Source organism: Podarcis erhardii, assembly GCF_964252035.2.
Source record: "Podarcis erhardii genome assembly, chromosome: 3".
Lineage (NCBI taxonomy): Eukaryota > Metazoa > Chordata > Lepidosauria > Squamata > Lacertidae > Podarcis > Podarcis erhardii.
This window is the reverse complement of record NC_138507.1, coordinates 76,796,495-76,816,276: the sequence shown is the minus strand read 5'-3', so window position 1 is coordinate 76,816,276 and position 19,782 is coordinate 76,796,495. Positions and strand designations below refer to the sequence as shown.

At 44.2% G+C, this 19,782-nt stretch overlaps 1 long non-coding RNA gene across 1 annotated transcript; it reads right to left on the bottom strand.

The window, feature by feature from the left end:
* Positions 1–847: 847 nt before the first annotated feature.
* On the bottom strand, positions 848–2,513 carry LOC309339001. Its single transcript, XR_014155134.1, has 2 exons — positions 2,430–2,513; positions 848–2,076 (listed from the first exon to the last, which is right to left on the bottom strand). It is a non-coding gene; the product is annotated as an uncharacterized lncRNA (long non-coding RNA).
* Positions 2,514–19,782: the final 17,269 nt, after the last annotated feature.

Sequence of the window (19,782 nt, the reverse complement as noted above, 5' to 3'; positions counted from 1 at the left end):
AGAGTCTCCTCCAGCACCATAATTCAAAAGCATTGATTCTTTGGTGATCAGCATTCTTTATGGTCCAGCTCTCACTTCCATACATCACTACTGGGAAAACCATAGCTTTAACTATATGGACCTTTGTTGTCAAGGTGATGTCTCTACTTCTCAAGATGCTGTCTAGGCCTGTCATTGCCCTTCTCCCAAGGAGCAAGCGTCTTTTAATTTTGTGACTGCTGTCACCATCTGCAGTGATCAGCCGTTCGCTAGACTAGAGCAAAAATAGTTTTTAGAATTCTGAGAAACCAGTGAAGAGAAACATGGTGTGTCCCCCCCCCCTCTTGGTCTCCTGACTTGAGGGGCACAATCCAGACAAAGATAAGCACCTTAAATTGCTTTTGGGTCGTTGTCTTTAGTGTGAGCACATGCTGACCAATATCTAGTGGAAATAAATGGGATGAATTTGTAATTTTGCTTGAATGCTCCTCAGGGTTTTAGGGGTTTTTTGTTTTTGCATTTCCTACACATGCTTCCTCCTTTTGTGTTTTTTTTAATGTTAAATGTTGCAGGTGTTGGAAGAGGGGGGTGAGTGGAATTTCAAAGGGGAAGAGCGTTGTTTACATATGGATGCATGTACTTCTTTAGCTGCAGGCTTTGGAAAACGTTCTTTTTTGCTGTACAGGAGAAATCATCTCCACTGCAACATGAAATTTTTGTTTTGAGTGATCGGTTTAGCTAGCTCCGCTTTCATTGATACAAGCATTGAAAGTATGCAGCCAGCGTTCAAAATCAAGATAAATCTGGGCCCAAACTTTTGTGATTTTAAGCCATCCTCATTAGAAGAGGAAGACAAATATCCTTTGGGGGGGGGGGTTGTCAAGAAAAAGGAGCAGCCACAGATGTAGGCCCATTGAACATAAAATGTCAAACTCAACTTTCCCCTCCCTTGCAAAATAACTCAGTCATTGTAACAGACTGGTTTTCTGAGAACATGAACTTTCATGAGAGCTAGTGTGTTTTTATTACTCATTGTTGCATAGAGAATGCTTGAAAAAGTTAATGAACTGTTCCAAATATTAAACAATCAGAATGGAAATTAAAACTCTTCCAAAACCATTTTTCCTCTTCAAACTCACTGATTTATCCTTAATCTGATTGTGTTTTGGGCTTCATCCAAGACTTTTAAACACTTGGGGTTTGAATTATTTGGAGTGAATAATTCACGTATGGCACTTAGTTTGCAGACAGGAAGATTGCTGTTGTCAACAGTTCAAGCCAATGTACCAGATTTGACTTGGCTTCTTCTTGTTTGTTAGGATTAATGTAACACATCTCAGTGAGCTGGAATCTGTGCTGCCTGCAACAAGAGTTGTGCACTCAAGCAGCCTGGAGAGAATACAGAGTGTGTCCTCTACAGGCCAGATATGGGCTCCCTTCCCTCCATGACAGGGAGACAGCAGTGCCCCGATTAGAATGGAGCAGCGCCCTTTCATTGCGGGAAGAGATAAGCAGATACTCCTTTTCTGTTTTATGGAATGAATTACTCTTCCCCCAAAGATGACACAGTATTGCACGTAATGTTTACGTTTAAAATACTTAAATCATGGGGAAATGCCCATGGTTCATATGCTGAGTAGCCTGTGATCTGTATTATGATGCCTGGTAAAGCTTGTGCTTTTAATGCAGTTTAGAGGATTAAATGTACAATGCAGGACAGGAACACTTTACGAGTAGAAGATTTATTTTAAGCTAGAATGTATTTGTTAGGATTTGGTTTCTCCCTTTTGTACAAAATATAACCGTATTACATTTATAGTAACGTTTGTTCAGTTTCTGAAAACTATTAAGATTGAAAGCATCTATAGACTATCGAAATAGCAATTTGTCTTTTGCTTTGTCATAATATTTTTAAAAATAAATAGATTCTTAAATAATTGTAATATTGTGTAGCCAAATAAATATATATTTTAAACAAACAAACGTCAGAACACTCTCAAACTCAGGCACCATCGCTCCATAGCCTCTTCTATTCAATACGATAGCCACTTTCAGGCATCAGTTCAAAAAGCATGTTTGCATGAGATTCCCTTCCTCCTGTACAGTGGTACCTCGCAAGACGAAATTAATTCGTTCTGCGAGTTTTTCGTCTTGCGATTTTTTTCGTCTTGCGAAGCACGGATTTTGGAAAAGCTTCAAAAATCACCAAAGTCTTCAAAAACCTCAAAAAAGGCTACCACACCGCGTGCTATGAGTTGCTCCTCGAAGTCAAGTCGCAACTGCACCCCCTGAATGCACGGTTTCAAGAAAAAGGAAACAAACTTGCAAGACGTTTTCGTCTTGCGAAGCAAGCCCATACGGAAATCCGTCTTGCGAAGCAACTCAAAAAACGAAAAACTCTTTCGTCTTGCGAGTTTTTCGTCTTACGAGGCATTCGTCTTGCGAGGTACCACTGTATCTGGTTTACACATGCATGTGTTTGCGTTTGATTCTCCAAATAATCACATGCTGAGAAGTAAAGTAGTTTATGTAGTTGCAGTGCTTCCTGAATTAAGCAGAATGTATTCATGTTTATTATCAGTATATCCAGGCAAAGACAGAGGGGGGGGGCATATGGGCCACTTGGCCCAGGCCTCCAATTCCAAAGGGGGCCTCAGTCAGCATATTCACAATCGCAGGGGATGCACTGGGGCGAATGCAGAGGCGCAAAGGCGGCGGTAGGAGGATTCTCTGGGGCCATGGCTGGCAGCGCAAGAGAAAAGCTTCCCTGGCGTCTGGGGCAGGGCCTGCGATTGGCTCCGCAGAGGAGTGCAGAACGAGCGCTGGGTGGGTGGACGCGACCAAGGCTCCAGCAGCCAGCATGCCGTGAACGTGATGGTGGACCATGTTTTTCATGCTGTTAAAAGTTGGTGAGTTTTTGTTTGAAATCTTGTTTGCCAAAAGTTAAAACCACACATACCTTAAAGATAAGTGTGTTGGCTTTCTTAACGCTTTTTTTTTTAATGATGAAAAATTGATGAAGATGTGGCCATTTGTTTAAAATTTTGTTGACTAGGCCAGGAATATTACTTACACCCGAGGAGTACATATAGCTCAATGAGGATAAAATTTGGTGGAAACCATGTTTTTTAAAGAAATAGTGGTTTATGAGCAATACAGTAGTGGCTTTCTCACAAGCATACATCTTTTTTAAGAGTAGAATAAGAAGACAGAGAAGTTTGAATTATAATTATAATTTAATTATAAATAATAGTCAAAGTTGTCTTAAAAATAGTCAAATGTATTTTTAAATACATTATTGAACTATTAAAAATTGTATAATACATTTTAAAATGAATAATGTATTTATTGTAAAATGTATTTAAAATTATAATACAATATAAAAAATTACGTTATATACCGTATTTTTCGCTCTATAAGACGCACCAGACCACAAGACGCACCTAGTTTTTGAAGGTGGAAAACAAGAAAAAAATTATTCTGAATCTCAGAAACCAGAACAGCAAGAGGGATCGGTGTGCAGCGAAAGCAGCAATCCCTCTTGCTGTTCTGGCTTCTGGGAAAGCTGCGCAGCCTGCATTCGCTCCATAAGACGCACACACATTTCCCCTTGTGAAAGAGCCAGTGTGGTGTAGTGGTTCAGAGCGGTGGACTCATAAGCTGGGGAACCGGGTTCGAGTCTCCGCTCCTCCACATGCAGCTGCTGGGTGACCTTGGGCCAGTCACACTTCTCTGAAGTCTCTCAGCCCCACTCACTTCACAGAGTGTTTGTTGTGGGGGAGGAAGGGAAAGGAGATTGTTAGCCGCTTTGAGACTCCTTAGGGTAGTGATAAAGCGGGATATCAAATCCAAACTCTTCTTCTTCTTCTTCTTCCCTTACTTTTTAGGAGGGAAAAAGTGAGTCTTATAGAGCAAAAAATACGGTACTTACTTATTTATAAGACTTCAGTTATCCCCAGGGTAAAAAGAGGGGAGGCACATTATCTACCTGGCCCGGGCCTCTGCCTGGCTCTGCAAGGCCCTGAGTATATCGCTGATTCAAACACTGCGTTGGAGCCAGACTTAAATCATGCCTAAGAGTAATGTCATTGATTTCAACAAGTCCATTCTAAGCATGACTAACAAAACACTTGCACTCCAGCCGGGCAGCAGCAGGGGTGACAAAGCAGTGGAACCACCAATGTCTCCACAGCCCTGTTGCTCATTTTCGGGTGGGAGGCGAGGAATAGCTTGGAGCTCTTGTAGTGATTGGGACACTTATCAAGTGACAACGGTAGGGACATCTTGGGATCCAGCTGTTCTAGACTGACTTATCTCTCCCCCACCCCCAGCAATGTCCTTCTTTGGCAACTGCATGTGTTTGTCATGCGAAATGGGGAGTCTTGTGCTTGTGCAATTACACTGGTGTCACTGCAGACAGGGGCCAGCAGGGTTGGCAGAGGAAGCCTCAGCACCCAATTCACACATTTCCGAGTGTGAAGAGGGGTTGGATTGCAGACTAAGCCTGGATCCAACCTCACTGTCTTTTTCCGCATCAGAAATGATCAGATGGAGACCAATGGCAACTTGTATTCTGACAACTTGTGGCCAACCAGATGCCTGTGGGAAGCATGCAAACAGAATATGAGTGCAAAGAATTTATTCAGCTGCTCTGCAATCCCCTTCCCCTCCTTTACACACCTTTGACTCCCTTGTCTTCCAAGGGTCCAGCTGCTTCCCTAGACATCACCTTCTGCTACTACTGTATTTAAGAAACTTCCTGTTGGTCTTAATGTTTTCAGCAATGTGCTCAAATTCTTTTTTTGCATACCTTACTGTCTACCTGTGCCCCGTCTCCCCCAAAAAGAAAGTTTGTGTTCATCTTTCTCAAATGGGCAAAACTACCATATTTTGAAGGAAGCATTGTTGCCTCTAAAAGCTGCTTTGATTGCTGATTAGCCACACCAGCATATACTTGGCCTTGTAGTATCTTTACCAATCTGCAATATACAGTCTAGTTGAGCTTGATATTGTGTCTATACAACGCCCAAACATTTTGGAGTGAGTCAACCCTTCTGACTTTGCCTTTCAGCTTCCTTTTTACCAATCCCCTATTGTTGGGGAAGTCTCTTTTGAAGGCAAATGTGACTGTGTTGAATTTTCTAGACAATTGGCTATTTACCTGTATTTTCAGTTTAAAAGCAGTCCAGTCACTGCTCCCAAATGGCTCGACAAGACTTGCCTCTCGCACAAGATTGTGGGCACCACTCAAGATTAAGTCCAGGGTTCCCACCTCTTGGGCCAATATGAAGACCAACTGTACACTTTGTGGCCTAATCCTAAACATGCAGAGGCAGGATGGTAACCCATCAGGGATATTGTTGTGCATTTCTTATGGCATAGAGTTGAATCAGACTACCTTTGATGTCACTTCCAGCTCCATAATTCCATGATCTCAGAAGTCAGCCCTACTGTGTTTAACAGGAAATATTTCTTGGCATGTTTGCTTCAGATTGCAGTCTCAGCACAAAGTGTGAAAGTCAGCACCCCACTCCAAAAAAGTATGATTCATGTCCTTGCTCTCCACAGAATTTGACTGCTCCCACAGTTCTCCCAAAGTTTCTCTCTGGTCTGCTGTGTGGTCTGCCAGATGATTGGCCTAGACCTGATGTTTCTGTGGAGGCTGAATATGCTAAATGAGTACTTGAGACCTATGAGAAACCTCAGCATGTTGCTAAACCCCAGATATGCCAAAGTGAATCCATTATCAGGGCATAAGTTACATGTGGCTCTATGTGACTTTCCAAAATGCTATGCTGTTCCAGATCCAGGGAAGGCAATCTGCACGTGGAAGCAGACTTCTGTGTACTTACTGGGGATTGTCATGTAATGTAAATAGGATGCATATTTGAATGAGGAAGCCTCTTGCTTTTACTGGAACAAACGTTCTGATGCACATTTAAATGTGCTTTCCCTTTTGGATATGGAGTAGAACGCACATCTAAATGTGTTAAAAGTAATGCTTTGGTTGAAGACATGACTTTTGCATTTGGATGCATATTCGCATATGGAACTAATTTACATTTGTGGTCCCTGATAATGAAGGCTGCTTCTCTGGGCAGATTGCCTTCATTTGAGTAAGATGTCTTGGGATTGTTCCAGAGCTTTGCTCTTTTGCAGGTTGGATTCAGTCACGTACAGGCAAAATCACACTGAGCAATTAAAGTGGATTTGACACTCCCATTCCCAAAACCCAGCACCACCACAATGGACTTGTTGGCAATAAGGAAAGTGATGGGAAGTTGCACTGGAAAATACGCAATAGCAATTGCTTAATGTGATGTATTATAACCTCTTCACAAACAAATCAGAATAGTTGCTAAATAAACAGTTCTAAAAATGGCTTTCCCATTTGTTCTCCTTGCAAGTTTGAGGCAACTTGGGTTATACTGCTGTGAGGTGAGAATTCAGACAAGGGCTTGTTTGTTTTTTCTGGCCATTTGGCTCCCTCACTTCATCGTCACCTTCATCATCTCCAAATAGTCCCAGCGACACTGAAAGGAAGAAATGATGAATGAAGAGATACTTACATTTAAAAAGTTGTTTTGTTCAGCTGAAAGAAAACCAGTGAAACAATAAGAAAAATAAAAAGCCATCAAAGCTGTGGTTTATTTTTAGCATGTTCTGATAAATGGAAGTGAAAACCAACTCCTCCCATTTCTCTGTTTCTTGACTTTCTGCCTCCTGCCTTCCCTGCCAATAAGTGCAATACACCACTTTAAGAAGAAAGGAAAATTTTGTTTCATTTTGTGGCACTTTAAAATGGTTTATAGTCAGCATTTAGCCAATGTATCGGTGGGCAGGGGGTTGAATTTGATCGATTAAAAGAATTGGTGTTCACAGATAAACCTGCCTTTACCCAAAGTACCAGTAAGTGCCCTAAAATTATACCTTATGATCTGAGAGATTTGACCCCCAATCCCAATACATTGGAAAGAGACGGGGGTGGGAGGCTTGGAGGAATCTGTGGTTCTCCTGCTATGGTTGGACTTCAGTTCCCATCAACCCCCTAGCTATCATGGTCAACGTTCAAGCATAATGGAAATTATAGTCCAACAGCAAGTGAGGGCCCAGACATTTCCCTTTCCTGACATAGGGGCTGGCTGTAAAATAGATACTCTTAAGCTTGTCCAGAAAAAGCTGCGTAGTGAAGTGATATTTATTCTTTGACTTGAGTTCTGGCATTGAAATTTATTCAGTTTGGCCTGAATAAATTCCTACATTTGCCTGACGTACAATAACAAAAATATATTTTTTGTATCGCTGATTCTACAGGGACTAAGCTGACTTAAATGTTAATGCCCATCACTAGGAATTAGAAGGTGGTCATCCCTTCTTAAAGGATGGATGTCTTCATAGCTAAGACTGCAGTTTACATCCTTCCAAATCCAAGCCAATGGTTGCAAATTAAAATATCTGCTCCAGGGAATAGCCAGAATAAGCAGAGGCCTGGCTCACTCATCATGGTAAGTCATGGCTTAGCGAAAGCATATGGACTCCTAGAGATAAAATTATCATCTCTTTGTTACTCCCCGATTATTCTGCTATTGCACTGCAGTGAACTAAGCCATGGTTTGGCTTAGCGTATCATTTCAGCCTGCACTCATAGCTGTCTTGCACAAACCATAAGCTATAAATCACAGGACAAACTTTAGTTAGTCTGGAAAAGGCTAAACCACAAGCCCAGTTTTGGGCAACATCCTCAGCCAAGCCGTGACTTAGCTCTGCATGGGGAGAAACAAAGCAGCTGTAGTTTCCCAGGGTTTGTGTGTTCACAATATGCCATAGTTTGACTTAATGCAGTGCCTGGGGGCGTCATGAAATGCTCACCACCATTGTGCGGATTCGAACCGCTGACCTTCCATTCAGCAACCCAAGAGGCTCAGTGGTTTAGACCACATTGCCACCTGCATCCCCTTTTTTATATATGGAGGATATGGCCACACAATTTTGCAGTCCTGTCTCTTTCAGATTTTGGATGGTGCCATGCCCTACAGCAGACATTTTGTGTCATGTCGAGCCCCAATGGCAGCATGCAATGTTCTCCTTTCAGAGCAGCCATTTTGCAACTGGCACCCATGGTACTTTCTCAAGGACACATCCCAGCCAGGCAAAAACACACAAGCAGACTATGAAGTTGGGCTGGTTAGAGTAGATGGCCTGGATGGAGTAGATTTGGCTGAGGAAGGGTTGTGACCTGAGGAGAATTCCAAGGGTCAAGGCGGTCACATTTGCCCCACTCTGATTTAAAGGATCTGGAGATTGCATGGCACAACTGCATTATCATTTGCAGAGTCAGAACAGCCAGTCATCATAAGACAACAAGGAAAAGAGAAACTGGGTGCTGGCATTAAGTGTGAAAAAGTAAAGGAGTGTTTGTAGATATAATCCTTTGCATTTTTCACATGTAATGGAATAATCATCACCTCATTTTTACTAATGAGGGGGCTTTCTTGAATCAAATGATTTTCATGGCTGGATCAGTAAAGCCAGTTCTAGGTTACTGCTCTTGTGACGGAAAGGCAAGTATGTGACTTTAACCTATCAACACAGTTTTAAAATGCTCTCTTGTTGGAACATAGTTTCCTCACTCTCCCCTCCCAAGAACCAAAGACCTAATAAAAAATGACCACCCACTGTAAGCCCGGGAAAGAATGTTCAGGTGATGGGAGAGACAATGGAGAAGAAAACAAAGTAGAGAAGCTTGTCTACTCTGTAGTTTGTTGAGAGGGAGAAGATTGCATAAAATAAAACCTGACCTTTCAAAGAGACAGCCCTTCAACTCAGATTTTCATTCCAACATGTCAGTCTGCTAAGCTTGTCCTTTTGCTGTCAGAACACTGATTTGGCATTATTTGGGGAACAGGCTTTTGGAAGAATTACTTTTTTAAAAACTCACATTTGAAAGAATCTAGTTTCCTCTGTTCAGTTAAAGCCTAGCTAATGTTTCTTGGGTTTTTTATTCTGATCTCTTCAATTACTCATTTTTGATGTCTTTGCAAATCTGAGTTACTTTTCAAATATCCTTTCTCTGCAGCTGAAGGAAAATGAGTCAAAAGCTGCTCTGCTTAGCAAATCTGTATTTTCATGTGGAGCCCCAAATTCAGTCTCTATACTTGCCTACACCTATCTTTCCAAAGTGTTCTTATCTAGGCTCTGAAAGTGAAAGAGAAAATGACCCTCAGCTATACAGCTGCAAATAAAATGTTTTAAATTTGTTGTAAAGTGCAATATACAACAGTAACACTAGATGGCGACAGTGAGCTATGCCAAATTCAATGTATTTTTCAAAAGGTTTTTTAAAAAAGCATTTTCACAGCGGTTTTTATATGTGTGTAGATTCCACTCCAAATGACAGAGAAACAGAGTGTTATTAGCATACTCCAAACCTTACCTTGTGGTTTCATATAGTTGTTAGCAGCCTGAGGGATATAAGATGGCACTTTTTGTGATCCCACATGGGGTAGAGCAGAAAGTCCCCAGCTACCCTATGAGTAATGAAAATAACCTTGAAGATAATGCGAGAGTTCTATATCTGATGCTTCTGTATTTCTTACATTATGAAAACCTTGGTTCAGAGGTTCTCAAAAAGTGTGACACATCTTTCTGGAGGAGTGAGAAAAATTTCTGAGGAATATATGAGCTCCTTCTACCTTGATTAGTTCTGGTGTGTACCAGAACATCAACCCCTCCACTCGCTTTCCACCATGTTTTTCACCCATCTTGGCTGCTGGCACTTTGCAATAGTGTGTAGCTCCCTTCCAAATTGATTGCCAAGAACTGAGGAGAAGATTATTTTTACAAGCATTCAGCTTTGCTAGATATGCTGTGGACCTCAGTGGTTTGTCTATTTTAATCTTTTTTCTCTCAGATTCAGGCAAAAAAACCCACACTGCCATTTTTAGGGAGTATCAAATAATAGTTTGCTTGACTTAGGGAGGTCTGTAGCAATTAAGTCTGACCCTGCCCCCCCCCTTGCTGTCGTCTTTGGAAGGTTAGCTTTAAAGAAGAATAAGGATCAGGATTTGCTGTTCTAATATGGGAGGCATTGTTCCAGTAACTCTGTAGCACAGTTCGGGTCATGATAAAATTCCATGTTCTTTCCCCCCACTGTAGAATCAGAGTTTCATCATCGTTCTCTTATAATGTTTACTGTAGAACGTCACTCCCTCATGTGGTATTACTGGAAACCCCATGAGTATTTCTGGTGTAATTCATTGTTAATTAATGTACATCTTTAAATGTTGATACTTGCACATCTAGGATCCAGGGAATTGATTGCATAGTGTTGGTTTTTTGTTTTGTTTTTTAAGTCAATCTGTTTTCTTTTGCCATATGCAGCAACAACGTCTTCCCAACAAATGATGCTGGTATCCCATTTACTTAGTCAGCCATAAAGGGCAGCTTTAACAAGCCTGCACAGATATGTGTGATGTCAAGAAAGTATCGAGGCTGCGCCTTGAGGTGGCGTTCAGCACCTGCATCTCCTGCTGAAACCAAGCAGTCCTTGAAATATCCAGAACCTCTCCAGATTGGGCCCTTTCACTGCAGGCAAAGATTTATTCAATTTGCTCAGTGCCACCTGAAAAGCTACATTTTACAGTATTCTTATAGGTCAAGCTGTAAACCACCCAGGGCTGAATTGCAGTTGAAAACTGCACAGTGCCTTCCACTCTGAAAGCCCTTTTTGCGCCTCAGGGAGGTTTCAGAAGGAGATGAAACAATTAGATGAGCTTTTACGAACAACAAAAAAGGGCTTCAAATATTTGTTTGGGTACAAATATGTTTTTACTGTGTGCATCCTAGCATCAGCTCAAGAGATCGTAGTGCAGCCAAACCGCATTTTGTCAGAAGTTTATAGTTCAACTACTCTGTGCGGTTTCTGTGCTGAAAGATTTTATCTTTTCTTCAAAAACAGATGGAAAACTCAGTCAGGCTGCTCTGGGCTCTCTTGTTCATTCTGAGACTTCAAGAGGATTCCGGTGGATGTTAATGGCTGAGCTATTTAATTTTATTGCTGTTTATGTTTCAAAAGTCAGTGGTTAGATCAGAATAAAACCAAGAAGCATTGGGTTAGTCTGGCACTGAATGCTCAGTCTTGTTTGTAAGGATGGAACCAGATGCAAAACAGACTGGGACTTCTGTACCTTTAAAGGGCACACAGAAGATGGAAATTTGGCAGGTGCTACTTTCCATATAGGGCTGGAACAAAGTGCATCTGTAGAAACCCCTCTGTTAGAGATACAAGACCCCTGCTTTCCTTTGCAGCAGCTGTGTTAGGAATTATAAGGAGAGTCTCTTAGTGTGGCAATTGCATTAGACTTAACAGCACTACAGTAGCAGACAGTGGGGTGGGGTGGTGGTGCTCCTTTGACCTCCAGTTGCCCATATCACTGCAGCATACTAGGATGGAAAGGCGGAGGGGCATGGTCAGCATGGTGCAAATGCACCATCAGAGCCAATCGCTGCTCCTGCCAGTGTGTGTTTGCACCACACCAAACTTGTTGCCATCGCAGCCCTTCCCCTTTCCCTCAGAGTAACTGCAGCAACACCAGTGAGGAAAGTGTTATATACTGAAGTTTTCACCCTGGGCCAGCAGGGGGATACTGTAGATAGTTTTCACTCAGGTCCACATATGCAAATAAGGGATTGAAAGTGACGTTCAGTGATTAGATAGTTACAGAAAATGGTTACTGTTGCGTTGTAGTGGAGCTCTATATAAGCAGGCTGGCTGAACCCTTCAGTTCAGTTCTGTTCTGGCCTGTGAATAAACAAGAGCTGTTTGAAGAATCGCTGTGTCGTCTGATATGTTCACCCACAACTTAACAGAAAGGTCAGGTAGGAACTGTTCCACCACTGACTGCTGTGGAGTACACATATTGTTGCAGGTCCACCCAACCGTTCAGATTGCAATTTGGACCCAGGGTAAACTGAATTGCAGATGCTGCTGTTGCCTTATCTCACACTTCTTGTACTTGCAGCGGTGCTACATTTTCAATTCAATATTGTGACTTTCTTCTTTTAGCTGCATTAGGAAAGATTTCTGTCAGGAGCATGCATTGTTTGGGAAGACGCCGCATTAATTAAAGTGTGAATTACTCGCTGTGTGGGTGCAGGAGAGGAAGTAGATGGGAGCCGTTCCAAAGAGACTTTAATGAGTTCAGTCATCTGGGATCCTGATTTCCATCTCATAAATAATAAACCGTCCTCAATATGCTAATTAAGACTTGCCTTTAAATTGCTCGCTTTAAACTTATAGAGAAGGGGGAAAGTTCTGAAAAATGCAAGTCTGCTCTGACAAGAGTGACTGGGCATTGAGAGGGTGCGCCACCTCCTCTAATTCAAGAACTGTGTGAAGGCTATATAAAGAATCTCTGCGTTTTCCCTGCTGTAATTTTAGATTTTGTCAGGGAGAGTGGAAATCCCACTTAAACATTTTAATTAAAGGTTATTGTGTATGCTATGTTTATTCCTGAAAAGCCTCACCTCCTTCCTTGGTGGTTGTATAGCAAGGGGCCTCAGAATGAGAGCCTAGCTACATAGCAGCCTCTCTGTACTCACCTGACGGAAGGCTTAAGCCAGGGTTAGAGAACCTTGACCCTTCACATGCTGCTGGACTACAGCTGCCACCACCCCTAGCCATTGGCCATGCTTGGTGGGGCTGATGGGAGTTGGAGTCCAACAGTATATGGTGGGCTGCTACAGGGGTACCTATCACCAGCTTAAACCCAGCGTCCGGGCTGGAATTTTGTCTGAGCCCAAGTTGGCTTGAACTGTTAAATTCCTCCCCTCTTTCTTTTATTCAATCCTGCCCCCATGATGCTTCCAATGGCTGGAACGGTGGCCCTAAACCTGCCCGAGAGCAAGGTCAATTCCATTACAGCCACTTCTGAGTAAACATCAACAGTGGCTCGCCGTAATGTTTGGCCTTCCAGACTTTGTTGGGCTCCAATTCCCATCAGCCCCAGCCTGCAAGTCCAATGATCAGAATTAGGGGAAGCGATAGCCCCCAGGTTAGACGCCTCTGCTGTAAATTATGTGAGGCCTCACATGGCTTAGTCACATGATTCCTCAATAGGTTGACCACCTACATGAATGTGTCACAAGAAGAAATATCTCTGTACTCTTCCATATCTTGGGGCAGCATGTGAAGTGTCTAGAGAACATTGCCTCAGTGGTGGCCTAGCTGAATAATGAAGCCCCTTGATGATTTTGTTGGGGGAGGAGAAGAATTAGTGATAACATATTGGGCACAGTGCATTTCTTTCCTACTCTCCCTGCAAAGAAGAGGAGTGTCAATTTAACCCTACAACAACCCCATGAGGTAATTTAGACTGATAGCCTACCCTTTGTTATCCATGGTTTGTTAACCTTCAGATTAGACTACAGTGGTACCTTGGGTTACAGACGCTTCAGGTTACAGACTCCACTAACCCAGAAATAGTACCTCGAGTTAAGAACTTTACCTCAGGTTGAGAACAGAAATCGTGCTCCAGCGGCACAGCAGCAGCAGGAGACCCCATTAGCTAAAGTGGTACTTCAGGTTAAGAACAGTTTGAGGTTAAGAACGGCCCTCCAGAATGAAATAAGTTCTTAACCCAAGGTATCACTGTATTTTAATGTATTTTAACAGAGGAGGGGGATTTCCCTTTGAAGATGGCAGGTAGTTCCAATACTAGCTTGTAGATCATTAATGGATTGGGTGTTATTACCATGTTGCACTGCTGCATCTACATTTTATAATTTATATATTTTATATTTTGATGATCAAAAATCCCCTGGGTTGACATGATAGAATATTGTTTCCTGAGCAATATGTAATTTCCATAATTTTCTGCTTAACATACATATGATTGTAATGTAAGTCATCATTTAACAACCAATACGTAGACTTTGCTCGCTACAGTTTTATTTTCTGTATCTCAGCTCTTTGTTCTATATTCTTTTCAAGAAATATGCCCCATCAAAACTGACTTCTAGTTATTTCACTATTGATCGCCTGTAGAAATTGATCACTTCAGCATAAAATGCTCTGGGTGCACAAATAGAATTTTCTACTTACCTTAGAAAATGTTTTGTTTGTTCAGATGAAGATTTATGATGACTTCAGTAAAACTTCTATACACCTTTCAATAGGTTTATATTGCTTCCCATGGAAAAAAAGTGTTGCATATACAGAGGCCTTGACTTGGCATACCGTATTTACTCAAATCTAATGCTCACCTTTTTGGGCCAAATTACATTGCGAAAAAGGGACGCGGGTGGCGCTGTGGGTTAAACCACAGAGCCTAGGACTTGCCGATCAGAAGGTCGGCGGTTCGAATCCCCGCGACAGGGTGAGCTCCCGTTGCTCAGTCCCTGCTCCTGCCAACCTAGCAGTTCAAAAGCACGTCAAAGTGCAAGTAGATAAATAGGTACCGCTCTGGCGGGAAGGTAAACGGTGTTTCCGTGCACTGCTCTGGTTCGCCAGAAGTGGCTTAGTCATGCTGGCCACATGACCTGGAAGCTGTACGACGGCTCCCTCGGCTAATAAAGCGAGATGAGCTCCACAACCCCAGACTGGACCTAATGGTCAGGGGTCCCTTTACCTTTTACATTGCGAAAATTAAGGTGCACTTAAGATTCGATGGCACATTTACATTCTCCAGCAAATACTTTTTTTTTGTTTTAAGATTCTGAAAATTGAGGTGTGCATTAGATTCGGTGGCACATTAGACTCAAGTAAATATGGTAAATGTGTCCCACACAATAAAGGATCCTTTGTTCTGATCCCTGGGTTAACCCCTAATCTGGTTCATGCCTTGAAACCTAATACCCATTCTTGCATGTAGCTAGGATTTTGCAGCAAATGTGCTGAAGCAGGCAGTGTCAAGCAGATAACACTCTGACTTATTCCAAACAAGATCCTGTCAACATATCACACCTCAGCTCAGAGATCTGCACCGGTTGTTCATTTGTTATGGGACCAAGTTCTAATAGGGCCCTTAATGGCTTGGGACCAGTTTAGTTGCATAATCACCTTACCCACTTAACTGCTTCCATCTGCCAAACTGGCACTGTTACATGTTCCACGGTTCAACATTCCACAGTTGGGAGAAATCAATCATTCAGTGTGGCTGCACCTTCACTTTGGAACTCCTTGCCTATTGAGGGCCTCTGCACAACTCTTCTTGGTGCCTTCTTTATACATTTTTGCTTGGGCAAGTCTACCCAGACACATAGATGTTTGCATGTTTTAATATACTTGTTATTTTTGAGCATGTTTATTTATTTTAGCTGTTTTTATTGATCACTAACTTTTATTGTAAGCTGCTTAGAGGGTCTACTACAATCAAAGGGCCAAGACCCTCAAAAAAATCTCAAGGAGGGGATTGGACCCCCTCAATATTCTGTGGTCTGCGACAGGCCCCATTGGGCCTCCTTCTGCTGTGTGATGTTGTAAGTGCACACCAGGCCTCCCCAAAGTTGGGCAGAACCCGGCATGCATGAATGGTAAGACAGTTCCTTGGTTAGGACCAAGGCCAGCCCAAGACATTTCACTACCTGAAGTGAAGAACATCATGGTGTTGACGATGTCCAAATCCCAACTGGACTAGCAGTTGTTTCTGAGTTCAACACTGTCAATGGGACAGAATCCTCCATCACATGCCATGGCAGTAGGCCAGCTTAAGGGGTGCAGGGCAGACGGTGTGTCACTCTCACAGCCATGTTCATTCTCCGTCTCTCAGCATCTGCTTCCTGAGATGGCCGTCTTGCTCTCCCTAATGGTGAGGCCAGCTCTGGTTAGGACAACACGTGATCCCTCCATAAACAGAAGCACAAATCCAGTTGACTGGTGGTGGTTGGATCCAAAATACTAGATCATGTGTTAGAAGTGATGGGAAATAGATCCCTTGTGGAAAGCCACACAGTGAAACACAGAGTGAGTGTTTGCTTATGGTGGTGCAACCAACAGCTTGTGTAAAAAAATAATACTGGGGAGGGGGCTTGTAACTCTTTTAATGTGTGCCTACAGTTTAGCTTGTGGCCATGCTCACATTAGCTAAAGTTCGAGTTTTCCATTAGCTGAGCTGACAGGTAAACACACTGAAGGCAGCATGTTAAGGATTTATACTTCTCCCCATGTGATCATGTACAGCAGCTGAAAGATTTCAGGCTCTGCTGGAAAATACCTTTAAAAATTGAACTGCTGTTGTCGCCAAAGTTTTTGTAAATGAAATATAATTCATTAGTTACCAAAGCAATGCAGATGCAATCGCATTGAGCCATAATAAATCTTGCTAATAGTTATATATCTCACAGTTGTTGTTGTTTAAAATACCATCTTCTTATTTATTAAAATATTTGGCTACTGATCTGCTTCAGTATTTATTATGGCTTCATTTGCTTTCAGCGGTGACATTTTGATATGGATCTAAAGAGCCAAATGACTATATTGAGTAGGGTAAAGCTAGTTAAACTCATTTCCCTTCACTGGTGCTAACCAAAGATACACTACGACATGGGCCCAGGCCCAGTGGCGTAGCGTGGGGGGTGCAGGGGGGGCCGGCCGCACCGGGCGCAACATCTGGGGGGGGCGCACTAATCTAGTGGAAGAGACTCGAGTGCTAAAATCCACGGGTTAGGGGGCGCAAATCCACGGGTTAGGGGGCGCAAATTACTTGCCTTGCCCCAGGTGCTGACAACCCACGCTACGCCACTGCCCAGGCCACTGAGAATTTCTCTGGAGTGTGACCCATTGAAATGAAGGGAAGCTGTACCAAAGCATTCTGCCCAGGAGGACTCCCCTGAGTGAGTGCCTGAGGGCCCTGCTCTTGCCACTTAGCATCTGGCCCAGGGCGGGGCCTGAAGCCTCACAAGGACTGCTTGCTGCTTGCTGCCTGCTGCCCGGGAGGACTCACCTGTGGTGAGTGCCTGAGGGCCCTGCTCCTTCCTGCCACTTACCACCTGGCCCAGGGTGGGGCCTGACAGGCCTCACTAGGACAGTTGCTGTTACTGCCGGAGGGGCACAGAGTGTTTTTAAAATGTTTTTAAAAATTTCTTTTGGATTTTTTGTATGTGGGAGATGGGGGTGGGATGGATGTTTGGTTGGGCTTGGGGAATTTTTTTGATTTTGATGTTTTTGTAATTTTTACAGTTTTTTGTTTGTATTGCTTTATTGGTTTTGTTTGTTTGTTTGTTTGTTTGTTTGTTTGTATAAGGTGTTATTTTGTTCTTAAGGGGAAGGGTCAGGGCTGCCGGGGAGTGGGCCCCAGCCCACAAAATGGCTGGGGCATGTTCCACAGGGGGGGATGCACTGGGACAACCAATCTCAGTGATCACGGGTAGGAGGAGGAGTTACGCTAAGACTAGACCATGTCATTACAGAGGGGGCAGGTTTAGTTGTTGTCTGAGGACTATCCCTGCCTCCGGGTCTGGTCCTGACCGGATGGATACTAGAATCAGCAAGGGATACCCACATGACCTGAAGGTGCTGCTGTGCAATGCCAGGTCAATGATTCATAAGACCACTGCCATCCATGACTTGATCATGGATGGAGGACTTGACCTGGCATGTGTAACAGAGACTTGGTTGGATGAAGCAGATGGGCCTGTCCTTGCCGCTGCTTGTCCACCACGTTTCTCTTACGCACAGCAACCCAGGTCATGTGGGCAGGGAGGGGGGGTTGCAGTGATCTTTAGGAAGTCATTAGTTTGCACCAGGCGTCCTATTGGGAAGACCCAGTTTTCTGAGTGCATGTTCTGGAAGTTGGGCAATAGGGGCAGTACAGGATTCCTTTTGGTGTACCGACCTCCCCGCTGCACCAAGGATTCCCTGCCCGAGCTGCTTCAGGTCGTGGCAAATGTTCTCCTGGAGACACCTAGCTTGGTCGTCCTAGGGGATTTTAACATCCATGCCAACACAACCTTACAAGGGGCCGCTCGGGACTTCGTGGAAAGCATGGCCTCCATGGGGCTGTCCCTGAATAAGTCTGGCCAAACCCATAGCCGTGGACATGCCTTGGACCTGGTGTTTACCTCTATGGATGTTGGTGATCTGACACTAAGTAAAAGCGAAACGAAAGAAATGCCATGGTCAGATCACTTCCTGGTGCAACTGGACTTCTCTGCGACCCATCCCCTCTGCAAGGAGGTGGGACCAATTCGGATGGTCCGCCCCTGCCACTTAATGGATCCAAATGGTCTCCAGAGAGTGGTAGGGGATGCTTTATCCCAAGTTGATGGCCTTTCAGCTGATTCCCTGGTGGCCCGCTGGAATGTGGAGTTAACCAGGGCTATTGACTGTTTGGCTCCGAAGCGCCCTCTCCGATTGCATGGAGCCTGGACAGCCCTGTGGTTTTCCACGAATCTGAGGGCAATGAAACAATCGTTGAGACGGCTAGAGCGCCAGTGGCGGATAACTCATTCCGAATCTGACCGGACACAGGTTAGAGCTCAACGTCGAGCCTACCAAGTGGCGATAGCGACGGCGAAGAAGTAGTTCTTCACCGCCTCTATTGCATCTGCAGAAAACAGCAGCAGGAGACTTTTTCAGGTGGTTCACAATTTAGCGGAACCACCTGCAACATCAGGGCCCAGTATGGGCCACATGTTCTCCTGCAATGATTTTGCAAAGTTTTTTGCAGATAAAATCGCTCAGATTCGGGAAGAAGTAGACTCCACCGTGGGAGCAGGGCCGGGGTGGGAGAGTGCTAGAATTTTGTCTAGTCAAGTTGAGTGCGATCAATTCCAATCTGTTACCTCCAAGGATGTGGACAGGCTGCTTTTGATACCATCGACCATAACATCCTTCTGGACCGTCTTGAGGGGCTGGGAGCTGGGGGCACTGTCATACAGTGGTTCCGCTCCTTCCTCCTGGGCCGTGTCCAGAAAGTGGTGGTGGGGGATGAGTGTTCAGACCACTGGGCTCTCACTTGTGGGATGCCTCAGGGTTCTGTCCCCCATGCTTTTCAACATTTACATGCAGCCGCTGGGAGAGATCATCAGGAGGTTTGGGCTGGGTGTTCATCAGTATGTGGATGATACCCAGCTCTACCTCTCTTTTAAATCAGAACCAGTGAAGGCGGTGAAGGTCCTGTGTGAGTGTCTGGAGGCGGTTGGAGGATGGATGGTGGCTAACAGATTGAGGTTGAATCCTGACAAGACAGAAGTACTGTTTTTGGGGAACAGGAGGCGGGCAGGTGTGGAGGATTCCCTGGTCCTGAATGGGGTAAGTGTGCCCCTGAAGGACCAGGTGCGCAGCCTGGGAGTCATTTTGGACTCACAGCTGTCCATGGAGGCACAGGTCAAATCTGTGTCCAGGGCAGCTGTTTACATAGGCTGAGACCCTATCTGTCTGCGGACTGTCTCGCCAGAGTGGTGCATGCTCTAGTTATCTCCCGCTTGGACTACTGCAATGCACTCTACGTGGAGCTACCTTTGAAGGTGACTCGGAAACTACAACTAATCCAGAATGCGGCAGCCAGACTGGTGACTGGGGGCGGCCGCTGAGACCATATAACACTGGTCTTGGCTCCCAGTACGTTTCCGAGCACAATTCAAAGTGTTGGTGCTGACCTTTAAAGCCCTAAACGGCCTCGGTCCAGTATACCTGAAGGAGCGTCTCCACCCCCATCGTTCTGCCCGGACACTGAGGTCCAGCGCCGAGGGCCTTCTGGCGGTTCCCTCATTGCGAGAAGCAAAGCTACAGGGAACCAGGCAGAGGGCCTTCTCGGTAGTGGCGCCCGCCCTGTGGAACGCCCTTCCAGCAGATGTCAAAGCGAT